This window comes from Limanda limanda, chromosome 3 (assembly GCF_963576545.1).
Source record: "Limanda limanda chromosome 3, fLimLim1.1, whole genome shotgun sequence".
In the NCBI taxonomy this organism is placed as follows: domain Eukaryota; kingdom Metazoa; phylum Chordata; class Actinopteri; order Pleuronectiformes; family Pleuronectidae; genus Limanda; species Limanda limanda.
The window spans coordinates 1,763,409-1,774,133 of NC_083638.1; the positions used below are offsets into that span (position 1 = coordinate 1,763,409).

Sequence of the window (10,725 nt, forward strand, 5' to 3'; positions counted from 1 at the left end):
ATCAGCATCATCATCATCGTCCTTGGTACTGTACTTGTCATTTAGAACAGAGCATGTTAATAATGGAAAAATACATTTTAATCAGAAGAATATGAATCAGAAGTTAATCCTTAACAATATGTGAATAACAATATTTACTTGAGCAAACTTAAACAACTTAAAAAATAAAAGTAACAATATAAATAACAGTATATTACTGAGTATTTCTTAGTGTATTGTACATCACCATTGTTTTCATTATAGTCACTACATACAAAGAGATAATACATTCATAACTTCAACATCCACATCACCATGCACATCTGTTTCTCTGTCCTGAACTACGTAAAGTAATATAAAAGATAATTCATCATATACACAAACATACGACAACAAAAAGGAACAAAAATACAGATAAAAAATATACATACAGACATTTATTTTGACATTTCTGGTTTATGTCTTTTATCGCTCGAGGGCTAGTGACTATTGACACCGTAAAAAAAAAAAGGCCAAAAAATAAATCATCGAAGAGTCATGAAAAAAATAAAATGCACAGAGGTCCAAACTAACTCTGTTGTTCTTTCTTTATTTTCACTGAAACACATTGGTTGATTAATCACATTAACAAAAAAGATACACAAGAGTAAAACAAACCAAACAATAATCTCTTGCACAGTTTCCCCCCAAAATAGTAATTTGTCTTGAAGCTGAATGAGACTGAAGACTTGTAGTTCTCTGAATTTGCTTTCAGACCTGCACGGAGGTCCAGACATGTTCCTGAGACTTTCTGGAGAGGCTGTAAGTGAGAACGTAGAGAATGTGAGAACACAGCAGGAAAATGTCCAGAACATTCACAGAAAGTGAGTGGGCGTGTTGATGACGTTTCTAATGTAAGATGTGAAACTGGAAGAAAACAAATACCTATAAACAAAGTCTGGACATTTCCAGAGTCTATGTCAAAAAATAGTTGAGTAAAGATAATATTTCATCCAAGTGAATGTGAATCTATTGCTGCATATTAAATTGGACTGAATTACCTGATGTGTTCAGTTGTACTTTGTTCACTTCATGTTGAAGGCGTCTCTCAAACCCTTCAGAGCTTGTTCCTTTGTGAGTCTCCTCCAGGCCTCTGGGACATCAGCTGGTTCGGCTTTGTATTCTTCAGCAAATCTGTCATTGTATTTCACCAGGACGTACTTCCAGTAGTCAGATGCCTCTATGGTGCGGTCTGGAGGAATGATCCAGTCTGGATAGTACTTGTTGTAGTCCTTGTAAGGATGCAACTCTGCTTTGGCGTCTGAGTTTCTGAATGAACGATCACTGTGCACGTCAGTTGTACACAGTGAATCAAACAGCCTCCCACCTGACTCATACTGGTGTCTGCCAAGACCTTGTGGCCGATGAATGGCTGCATGATGCTCCTTGTGTTCTTTGCCACCGGCCTCACAGGGAGCATAACAAAATGGACACTGTCGTCCACAACCAAACACTCGCTTGAAAAGCTGATCCTGTGGTTTGATTGGAAGCTTGTTCAGAGTCTCAGTGATGTCATCAGAGTTTGAGAACTCCTCTTCCAGTTGGACCTTCAGCTCCTTCATTGAGATCTTGAGACACTTGATGAATGAATGACATGAGCTTTGGATAAGAAACAAGGTTTTTTTTTCAGCCTCCACTGAAACTGAGATGTCTTTGATCAAATGTTGGCGCATGTTGCTGATTAGCGTTGTGATGCTTTCCTTGTTATCTGGCAGCGGAGCACCATCCTCTCCTATTGCTGCCTGATCTATCGCTTCTGATATTTTATCGTAGATGACTTGTAGATTATTGTTCTTCAGTTTGCACAAAGTCTTGTCCTCTGACATCTTTTGCAGGATTTGCTGAAATATCCAATCCTTAACATAAATTTCATAGTTATCAATGTAACTGACAAAACTCTCAAAGTTTTCCTGTTGCAGCAACTCTTTCTGAATGTTGTACTGGAAGATTGTGCGAGAGCTATACTCTGCTGAATGGGAACCTGTCAGAATGTGATCCACAATGTTTACTGCCAGAGATCCACAGATGAACTGTTTCACAGCAGGTTTGATACAAGACTAGACAAAATCTTTTGCTTTGCGATGGCAGGGATCTTGGTTTTTGTATAAATCAAGAAAATCTGACAGGTACTGAGTCTTGTACTTTTCCAGCTGAGTTTGAGGATTATTATCCGACAAGAATCTTTTGTGCATTTTGACAAATTCCCTTGAAGCAATGCCACAAATGTGAAGTTTCAGGTCAATCTCAAACTGTGTATTTGTTTTGTGATGGTTGTAACCTGGTTTAAGGGAATCATCAATTTGTTCTAGAAGATCCTTTGTGAGAGAGTCCTGGTAATCTCCACCGGTCTTTACTTTATCACGTACAAACCTTGTACAAGAGTCAATGATTCTGTCCGCAACGCTCTGCAAATTTCCTTCCCACAGATGTTGGAGCTTCTGCATAAGAGTGTCTACGTGATCACCTTTAGTTTTAAATGGACCTGTCCCCATTTCCTTTAGGTCTTTTACTTTCTTCAAAGCCTCATTGACATTTCGAATAGAGAAGTTTTTTCTCAGCTGCCTCAGGACGCATGCTGCAATGTCTCGCTCTCTCAGGCCGGACAGGTTTCCGGTGGCTTCAGCCCACATCTTTTCAAACTCTTGTGTCAGCTCTTCCTCTGTCAGAGTTGACGCATTGCAGTCACTCAGAAGCTTCATGACCTTCTGTTCAATCACGCCTCTGTATTCTCTCTGAATGTCCTGAACCTTTTTTAAACTGAGTTTTAGTTCAAGGGTGCAATCCAGTTTTACCCACACGGAACGTTTGATTTCATCTGCAAGGCCTTTGACACTGTTTAAAAAGTCCACTTTGTTATTCTCTATCAGATGAACTTGTTTGTCTGTCATCTTGTAGTAGTCGGAGAGTTTTCCAGTCATTGTTGTTTGTTGGTCGGTTATTTTGTCTGACACCTCAGATTTTTTTTCTCCAACTAATCTGTTCCAAGTTTCTACCTCAGAATCATTGTCAGCATTCAAGATTTCAACCTCTGCTTGTGTTTGCCAGGTCAGAATCTCTTTTCTGAACTCCCATTCCCACTGATCGAACTCTTTGCACAAGTTGTCATAGGTATGAGCCACAAGAGTGTTTTTGAAACTAAAGATGAAGTTCTCATATTTCACTGCCCGCCAGAGATTCTTCATCCATTCCAGAAACTCTGGGATCTGCGACACTTCATTGCACGGGTCCTTCTTCACTGTTTGCAAAAGCTTTTTCTTGAAATGTGCTACAGCTTCACTGTAACCTGTGTTCACTGGTGCCATTGGTGGAGTTCCATGCCAGAGTCCTGGGATGTTCCAGTTGTTCTTGTCCATGTCATAGTCCATCACATCCGTGAACTCTTTGATAGAAGGTTTCTTTTCCATTTCAGCTGCGATTAGAGTAATTTCATTGAGTTGGTCCAGGAGATGTTTTCTTTCTGTCATGTTCTTGTCATGAGCTGAAACTGATGAAACATTCTGGTGAACAAAATGACAAACTGGCTTTTTTCCAATTTCTTTCATCCTCAAGAATGCATGCACTGCAATTTGCAGGACATCTTTCATTTCTGCGGAGTTTTCCATTGCGATGTTGATGATGGTGGCATCACTCAATCCAATGACAAAGGTTGCTAGCTGGTTGTCGTGCTCGTAACTGTCCTCTAGTTGTGCCATTTCAGGAGCCTTAAGACCCTCTGTGTCAATGAGGACAATAAAATCACAGTTTAACTCGCTTTTCAAATCCTCTGCAACTTTGAGGAAGATCATGAAAGCTCCTCTTGTGCATCTGCCGCTGCTGACAGGAAACTGCACACCAAACATGGTGTTGAGGAGCGTTGACTTACCGCTGCTCTGAACACCCAACACAGTCAGTACCAACAGTCTGCTCCTCTGTCCAACCTTCTTGTGAAGCTCCATCAGTACGTCTGTCACCCATCTCTCTGGGATGTTGGAGGCATCTCCGTCCAAAAGCTCTAAAGGATATCCATCCAACAGCATTTCAGCTGCCAAACCAGGGAGCTGGGATATTTCATCAGCTGTTGAGGTGCTGGTTGAGAACTCGTAGATCAGTCCCATCTCTCTCATGTAATGCTCTGTTCCTAAAGAGCTGTCCACCAAAGCTTGGTCTAACTCTGCTATGAGTTTGACGTCTTTCTTCTTGCATTGCTCTTTGAATTTGTTTCGTAACACAGAGAGTTTGACTCGTAAATGTTTATTAATCTTGAGTTTCATCCACTTCAGGAAAACATCTCTTTTTTCTTTGTCACTTGTAGATAAGCTCTTGATGAAACTCTTCATTCCTTTGGAGGCGTCAGAATTTTGTTGCTCCTGTCGGATTTGTCTTTTTTCTTCCTGTAGTTGACATTTATATTCTTCAGGGCCAGAATCACCAGATGTCTTCAGTCTACACTCTTCCTTTTCTAACTTTGACAACCTTTTCCAGTTCGCTCCTTGCAAAGTCAGATTTAGTTTTTTATAGTCTGGTATACTTCGCACTCCAACGTCGTCCATGATCTCCTCAGCTGCTTTTCTCTGTGCATCAGTTTTGCGTTCGTCCACAGACAGACCAAGTTCAACAGCTTTTCCAACCATATCTACAATGCTCATGGTGTCTTTCACATCTAACAGGGATGCCTTGATGACCTCACAAAGTTTCTTTGAGAACTCTGCCACATTTATCCTCTGGTCTTTGACCTTTACTCTGTTCTTTGCTAAACCTAGTTCCTCCACCAATCTCTTCACAGACATCATCTCCTCACTGGCATTCCCTCCCTTTCGATTAACGACTAAGAAGAGTTTGGATTTCACATCTTGAAGAGAAGATAGAATCCTGTGCTCACTTTCTTCAACGCTGTCCAGAAACACAAAGGTAGCTGTTGATACTTGAAAGAGAAAGTTGAATTGTGTGAGTGATTCACAGATGTCCCCTCGCAAATCTGTGAAGGCTACTGGCCCTGGAAAAACATCTAAACTTCGCTTACCACAGGGAAGGTACCAGCAAACCTCAACAAGCCCATTTGCAATTTCTCTTTTGACTGCCCCCCCTTTCACATCTCTGTGTATGAAGAGGTTGCAGTTCTGTTTCCCACTGCTGAGGACATGATTCAAAATCTGGGACTTGGATAAACTACTGTTCTTCAGCCTCACAAAGGAGAAGAATGGTATATTTGCTTGGACAATGTTGTCTTCAACAAACCCTCTTGATTCAGACAGATCATGTGGACGCCACTCTTTGACGATGTCTCTCAGAGCCCACAGCATCAGGGTACACTGACTCTTGTGGCCGCGGGGCAACAGCAGTGGAAGAGAAAACTGGCACATTGACATCTTGAGGGACATTTCCTGCTGCAGGATGCTGTCAGCGCAATGGAAGAGAGCGACTATGAGGTCGAGGGGGTTAACCTCATCATCTCTAGAGTCATCAGCCGTGTAAAGGTCTTCATCAGTGAGATCATTGTCTTCCTCAATGTTTTCCTCTGGCCTGATTGATGATTGTATTGAGCTCCTGCATTCTGCATTTATTTTGAACAGTTTTCTGAGGAAACACCATGGTATTTCCTCCAGCGATAAAACTGCTTTTTCCTCAATACTATTTTTGTTGATTTCAAAGAGAGACTGTCGATTGAGTTTGTTGGGATAAAAGTCCTTCAGTCCAAGTTTGACGAGAAAGCTCAACAGGGCTGTCAAAGAGAAAGAGAACAGACATTTTAGAAATCAACGACTGGCCCCACCTATTGATTTAAATATGTATGTTTGTTTGTTTGGGTATGTGTTATTTTGCATTGTTACAAACTGTAAATCTTTGTTGTGAATAACATTTGGGAGCAAGACTTCATTCACATGAAACCAAAACTATTCATTGTTACATTTAGGAATCCCAAGATGTCTGAGCAGCATCGGCCTGAAGGGACATGTCCTCCTCGAGCTGCCTCTCTCAGGTCTTGTAGAGAAGTTTAAATTCACCTAAACAAGGCTGGAGACTCTCTCAGAGTCCAGAGACAAATATATAAGGGCGGTTGGACCATCATTGACAACAGGACGGAAATGGAAACCAAAAGAGAAAACCCAACAGGTAAGAGCAGCGCTCTAGCACACTGACATTGTGGGTCACGTTAAACAGGGAAGAGGAGGTTTGGGCCGAGGTTAGAGTAGTCCCCTGTGGAACAAGGCAACTCCTTCAGAGCGGTGACAATTGGTAGTCCTGGAAATCTGGCATCAGGAAGAGGCAGAAAGATGTGTGAAGGCTGTCACTCAAGCAAGACAGGGGCAGTGGATGAGATGGGAAATCATAGAGAAAAGACAAATCAGCTTGAAGGACCTGTGGGGAATGGAAGCTAGCAGGATTAGCTTCCTGCTTCGAGCAACCTATGACGTCTTTCCCTGACCCAAAAACCTACAGCAGTGGCTGAACAAAGATCCATCCTGCCCACTATGCTACACTCATCCTCACTGGTTGTAAAATAAGTCTCTCCCAAGGTAGGTGTACGTGGAGACACAACCAGGTACTCACATCCTTGCAGCAACAATAGACACAAAGAGAACTGCTACCAATGCCTTGACATCAGAACCATCAAACGTAGTTCAAAGGAAAACTTTTGTCTGTGAGGGGGAACAGGGACAGAGAGGTTCTCCTCCATCTGACCAGGAATGGTCAGATGGAGCAAGCCAGAGACTTGAAGATGTTGATGGACGTGGACCAGCGGCTTTTAGTCCAATCACATATTGTTACTACCACCGTAAGACAGGACCTGATCCACTGGTCCAACACCCTGCACGTCATTTACTTCGTAGAATTAACCCAAGTTTTTAACGTCCTCAGCTGGATGAGAGAATTCAGTATAAATTTGGTAGCTACACATTTGTGCCCATTCACGCAACGAGCATACAGATCTCAACATATTGCTTTGTTGTCCATACACAAATGAAAGTTGAATGAGTTACCTGCATGCTCTTCACTTTCTGGGTCTCTTGTAGACATGGTCAAAGCCTTCACCTTATCCCTCTGTGCGTAAAAATCTGGAGAAAAATATATATTAACTCGTAAGTTTCACAGAAAAATTGTTAATGTATTTCCACAAAGCCAAATATAGATATTCTACAGACTCAAACAGTCGATTTTTGGAGCTCAGTACATAATTACAATAATATTTCTTATTGAACTATCTATGGCAGAGGTCTTCAACAGGGGGTTCGCGACCCCTAGGGGGTCCGCGGAGGTACTGCAGGGGGGTCGCGAAATCTTTGGTTGATTAGACAATTATTTATTTTTTTTCACGAATTTAAATGTCTTTCAATACACATTAACATGCATCCGACATGTTGTGAGGCTAATATGACCCTATGCCTGACAACCTCCATCCATCCAAGATTGGATAAGTTGTGTGCTACCCATCAGGGTCCGACATCTCACTAATGTGGGAGTATGTGTGCCATCCACAGATAGCTTGAGGATTCACTGTCTCTTCTACATGTATGTTTAAAATAAAAACATGAATCTGTCAATTACTTTAATAGCTCAGTGTTGTATGCAAGATGTACAGTGGGTACGGAAAGTAATCAGACCCCATTAAATATTTCACTCTTTGTTTCATTGCAGCAATTTGCAAAAATCTAAAAAGTTGATTTTATTACTCATCAATGTACACTCAGCACCCCATCTTGACAGAAAAAAACAAATGTAGAAATTTTTGCAAATTTATTAAAAAAGAAAAACTGAAATATCACATGGTCATAAGTATTCAGACCCTTTGCTCAGTATTGAGTAGAAGCACCCTTTTGAGCCAGTACAGTCATGAGTCTTCTTGGGAATGATGCAACAAGTTTTTCACACCTGGATTTGGGGATCCTCTGCCATTCTTCCTTGCAGATCCTCTCCAGTTCTGTCAGGTTGGATGTTGAACGTTGTCGGACAGCCATTTTCAGGTCTCTCCAGAGATGCTCCATTCGGTTTAGGTCAGGGCTCTGGCTGGGCCAGTCAAGAATGGTCACAGAGTTGTTCCGAAGCCACTCCTTTGTTATTTTAGCTGTCTGCTTAGGGTCATTGCCTTGTTGGAAGGTGAACCTTCGGCCCAGTCTGAGGTCCAGAGCACTCTGAAAGAGGTTTTCTTCCAGGATATCTCTGTACTTGGCCGCATTCATCTGTCCTTCAATTGCAACCAGTCGTCCTGTCCCTGCAGCTGAAACCCCCCCCCCCCATAGCATGATGCTGCCACCACCATGTTTCACTGTTGGGATTGTATTGGGCAGGTGATGCGCAGTGCCTGGTGTTCTCCACACATACCGCTTAGAATTAACACCAACAAGTTCAATCTTGGTCTCATCAGACTAGAGAATCTTATTTCTCATAGTCTGGGAGTCCTTCATGTGTTTTTTGGCAAACTCTCTGCGGGCTTTCATATGTCTTGCACTGAGGAGAGGCTTCCGTCGGGCCACTCTGCCATAAAGCCCCGACTGGTGGAGGGCTGCAGTGATAGTTGACTTTGTGGAACTTTCTCCCATCTCCCTACTGCATCTCTGGAGCTCAGCCACAGTGATCTTTGGGTTCTTCTTTACCTCTCTCACCAAGGCTCTTCTCCCACGATTGCTCAGTTTGGCTGGACGGCCAGGTCAAGGAAGAGTTCTGGTCGTCCCAAACTTCTTCCATTTAAGGATTATGGAGGCCACTGTGCTCTTAGGAACCTTGAGTGCTGCAGAAATTATTTTGTAACCTTGGCCAGATCTGTGCCTTGCCACAATTCTGTCTCCTTGCTCCTTGGGCGGTTCCTTCGACCTCATGATTCTCATTTGCTCTGACATGCACTGTGAGCTGTAAGGTCTTATATAGACAGGTGTGTGCCTTTCCTAATCAAGTCTAATCAGTTTAATTAAACCCAGCTGGACTCCAATGAAGGAGTAGAACCATCTCAAGGAGGATCAGAAGAAATGGACAGCATGTGAGTTAACTATGAGTGTCACAGCAAAGGGTTTGAATACTTATGACCATGTGATATTTCAGTTTTTCTTTTTTAATAAATTTGCAAAAATTTCTAAATTTCTGTTTTTTTCTGTCAATATGGGGTGCTGAGAAATAAAATGAGCTTTTTGATTTTAGCAAATGGCTGCAATGAAACAGAGTGAAAAATTTAAAGGGGTCTGAATACTCTCCGTACCCACTGTATGTTTATAAATGGCAGTGGCATGGCCACCCTGTATCATGCACATGTTTAAATTAAAAACATGAATATACCAATCAATCAAGTTTTATTTGTATAGCCCACATTCACAAATCACAATTCGTCTCATAGGGCTTTAACATGGTGTGACATCCTCTGTCCTTAAGCCTCAACAAGAGTCAGGAAAAACTACTAAAAACCTTAGAATATATGAACCCGTGTAATATTTGAATAGCTTAGTATTGAATGCACAATATCAGGGTAGTTATGTTTATACATGGCACTAGGCCCAGTTTAATATAAAACACAATTTTATACAATATATACAGTAGGGGGTCCCTGCTCCATCTCTCCACCTGTTTTGGGGGTCACTGGCCTGAAAAATGTTGAAGACCCCTGATCTATGGTATTGTGACTTTCGTCATTTTCTTAAGGAAGTCCTGTATTGTATGGATGGACCAAGATTCTGTGTGACCTGCACCCACTGAGCCTGTTGTGAAAGCCAACCTGCACTGCTCACAGAGAACTGCCTTAATCTGCGACCTGTACTGAAAAGAGTTTTTGTGGTGACAGTGTACTTTTTGAAAAGATAGACAACATGTCTCCACTTCCTCCCATTGTGAATAACTGAGACCAAAATATCTTGGGTGTGATGTAATTGATTGATGCTCTGTACGTTTCTACGACAGTAAGTTGCTGTTCCTGTTTTGCATTTGTTGGAATGTACAGCGAGCTTTGGAGTTTAACTCCTGATCATTACCGCGATGAGGGAATTTAGTCTTTATCATTTTCCTCTGCTTATAACTTTAATTAATTATTTATTGAGCTCCATTTGATTCAAAGGCCCAGATCTTTCAAAGTATTCACATGAATGTACCTGTAAGCGCTCCTTCTTCCGTGTTCACTGCAGACACGGCCTGACTTCTCCTTGTCGTCCTTGACTCCCTTGTGCCTCAGAACCTGGAAGAGAAATACATGTTGTTTCTCTAGTTTCAGAACCACTGTTATTATCAGACATTCAAATCAGATCAATCAAATCATTAAACTAAGTTTCCAGCATGTAAACGAAAACATACCGGACATGGTGTTAGGAGAGTGTGCGGCTGCTCGTGTCAGCTCTGCTATTTATACTAAACAATCAGAACTGAAAGCATCTGATGAACTGGAACAACAGGTTCTCTCTTGTTCTCTCTCATCTGGAAAATATGTCACTTTGTCTTAGTTGAGGGGAAAAATGTCATCAACTGGGCCTCACAAAGATATCTGTACAGGAGCACACACACACACACGCACACTCACACACACACACACACGCACACGCACACGCACACGCACACTCACACACACACACACACACACACACTATTTTTTACAAGTTATTTTGTTTCCATGCACTGGTTTTCCCCTTAATGTTTAATTTGCTGCCTAAGCCCAGTGGGAGGGGCTAAATGTATAAAGCTTCAAGCCCCTGCCAGGAATCTGAGTCTGATTACAGAGGCAGTGCCTTTGCTTGTTGTTGATGGATTGGAATGTGATTG

At 41.9% G+C, this 10,725-nt stretch overlaps 1 pseudogene; it reads right to left on the reverse strand.

Annotated features, from left to right (window-relative positions):
• Window positions 1–716: 716 nt before the first annotated feature.
• Window positions 717–10,270, reverse strand: LOC132998792 (up-regulator of cell proliferation-like; annotated as a pseudogene).
• Window positions 10,271–10,725: the final 455 nt, after the last annotated feature.